Source organism: Hordeum vulgare, chromosome 7H (assembly GCF_904849725.1).
Source record: "Hordeum vulgare subsp. vulgare chromosome 7H, MorexV3_pseudomolecules_assembly, whole genome shotgun sequence".
Lineage (NCBI taxonomy): Eukaryota > Viridiplantae > Streptophyta > Magnoliopsida > Poales > Poaceae > Hordeum > Hordeum vulgare.
In genome coordinates this window covers 484,986,439-484,989,137 of record NC_058524.1, presented here as the reverse complement: position 1 = coordinate 484,989,137, position 2,699 = coordinate 484,986,439, and positions in this window count along the sequence as shown.

The window sequence follows — 2,699 nt, the reverse complement described above, 5'->3', positions numbered from 1 at the left end:
GTAGTGATTTCTTGTTTAGCTCGGAGTTGTTGAACCGTTGCTCCGTTTTGATCGTGTCCTATATGAAACTTTCTTAGAATCTCGTGTAGTTTCATATTATCTTGCTGGTTGTGTGTTTTGAGATGCTCGTGACTATCGTTGTACACATTTTGCTTTCATGTCATCATATCTTGCGGTGTTCGTATCTTTTGAACCGTATATCCGTTGGAGATGTTCTATATGTGTAAATTGCTTGTAACGATGCGTAGAATCACGTGAACTTATTTGTTTTGCTGTTTAACAAATAATTAAACGTGTTAGTTCAGATCTGGACAGAATTGTAAATTAACATGTGAGGTCGCCTCGGAGGTGATATATGTCATTTCCGACCTTATTTAAAATGCCTAGATAGGTAGTTTAATTACGCTTCAACTCTTGCCATGTTTAACCCCATTTAATATTGCCGTGTATCTAATCGAGATAGAACTAAATAATTAAACGTGGAGTTTCGTCAATATGCAACTCGTTGCATATTGAACTTCACTTAATGTGTAGTGTTGATTGTTGTGAATTGCCATGCCATGTCTTGCATATATTCAGCTGCTCATGCATCATTTGTGTTGTGCATCGTGTGGTCTATATCGTGTGTTGATTCTTGTTTCCGGTTTGCTTCGTCTCGATATAGTTCCGCAAGCGTGTCGAAAAGTGAGGAACCGTTCGACTACATCGGTTCGTCTGCTTCACGAAGTCATTCTTCTTCCAAGAGGGATCTCAGGCAAGATGACCATTTCCCCAGATACCATTACTATCATTGCCATGCTAGTTTTATCGCTTCTATCGATTATGTCTCGTTCCTACCACCTATTAAATACGAGCCTCTCAACAATGCCATGAAACCTTCAACCTGTTCACAACCTAGCAAACCACTGATTGGCTATGTTACCGCTTGCTTAACCATGTGTTAGCGTTGCTAGTTGCAGGTGTAGTTGTTTCCATGTGAAAACATGGGTTCCTTGTTGTATCACCCTATTAAATGTTATCTAATTTAATGCATCTATATACTTGGTAAAAGGTGGAAGGCTAGACCTTTCTAGCCTGGTGTTTTGTTCCACCTTTGCTCCCTTAATTTCGGCTACCGGTGTTATGTTCCATAATTGAGCGCTCCTAACACGATCGGGGTTGTTATGGGCCCCCCTTGATAATTTGTTTTAGATTAAGACTGGTCTGGCAAGGCCCAACTTTGGTACTACATTTGCCTAATAACTAAATAAATGCATAGGGACCCGCCGGCACCCGTGGAGTAATTAATCAACCCCCGGGCCAGTGCTCCTCATGAGTGTTGGTCCAAAAAGGGCAGACTGCGGGGCCAGCATGCGGCAACTCCAACTTTGGTACCTGTAGGCTTTCCCATCCAGTCGTGTCTCGAGAACGAGATACGCGGCTCCTATCGGGTTCATCGACATGTCGGGCGGCCTTGCTGGATTAGTGTTACCTTTGACGAAATATCTTGTGCATCGGGATTCCGGTGATGCTTTGGGTAATCTGAGAGTTGAGGTTTTCCACTAAGGAGTCCGACGAGATTGCGAGCTTCGTGATCGAGGATTTCTATGCGGCTTGTGGTAATTTGTGATGGACTAGTTGGAGCACCCCTGTAGGGTTAAATCTTTTCGGAAAGCCGTGCCCGCGGTTATGTGGCAACGTGGAAACTTTGTTTAACACCGGTTCTAGACAACTTGAAGATAACTTAATTAAAACTTGCCAACTGAGTGCGTAACCGTGACTGTCTCTTTCATGAGTTCCTTCTCCGATCGAGGACACGGTGGGGTTATGTCTGACGTAAGTAGGTGTTCAGGATCATTCATTTGATCATCAGTAGTTCACGTCCATTGTGCGTAGATCATGCCCCTCTTTGTTTCTTGTACTCGTAAGTTTAGCCACCAAATATATGCTTAGCCGCTGCTGCAACCTCACCACTTAACCATACCTCACCCATTAAGCTTTGCTAGTCTTGATACCTTTGGAAATGAGATTGCTGAGTCCCCTCTAGCTCACAGATTACTACAACACCAGTTGCAGGTACAGGTAAAGGTTACTTGACGCAAGCGCGTTGATTGTTCATTTGGAGTTGCTTCTTCTTCTTCTTATTCATCGATCTAGGATGGGTTCCAGGCCGATAGCCTGGGATAACAAGGATGGACGTCATTCTTCTTTTATCGTTTGTTTTCGTCCGTAGTCGGACCCTGCTCTTCTTCATGATGATGATGTGACTCTGATGTAGCTTGTAGCGAGTGTAAGCCAATTTCATATATCTCATCTTTTCAGTACATGTACTTGTAACGATATCCATTCTTGCGAAACGAAGAGATGCGCTTCTATCCCTAACGAGGCCATCGTGCCAAATTGAGGATAGGATCGAATCTTGGGTGTTACAAGTTGGTATCAGAGCAGTACTGACCTAGGAGCCCCCTTGATTGATCGAACTTGGCCGAGTCGAGTCTAGTGAATAACTACTTTGAGTCTAGTTATATATCGGAGAGTAGGATTCTTTTTTCTCCTCTTCTATGCTCTGGTGAAGAATCCTGACGTAATAATTTTAATTCTACTCCTCTTCTCACTCAATTTTTTTTAGGATCACGCGGATATTTTTGGAATCTATATGATGTCGATGTGACGGAGTTCTGTCTTGGTGCCTCCTATCTGTCTTGATTTCTTCCGGGGAG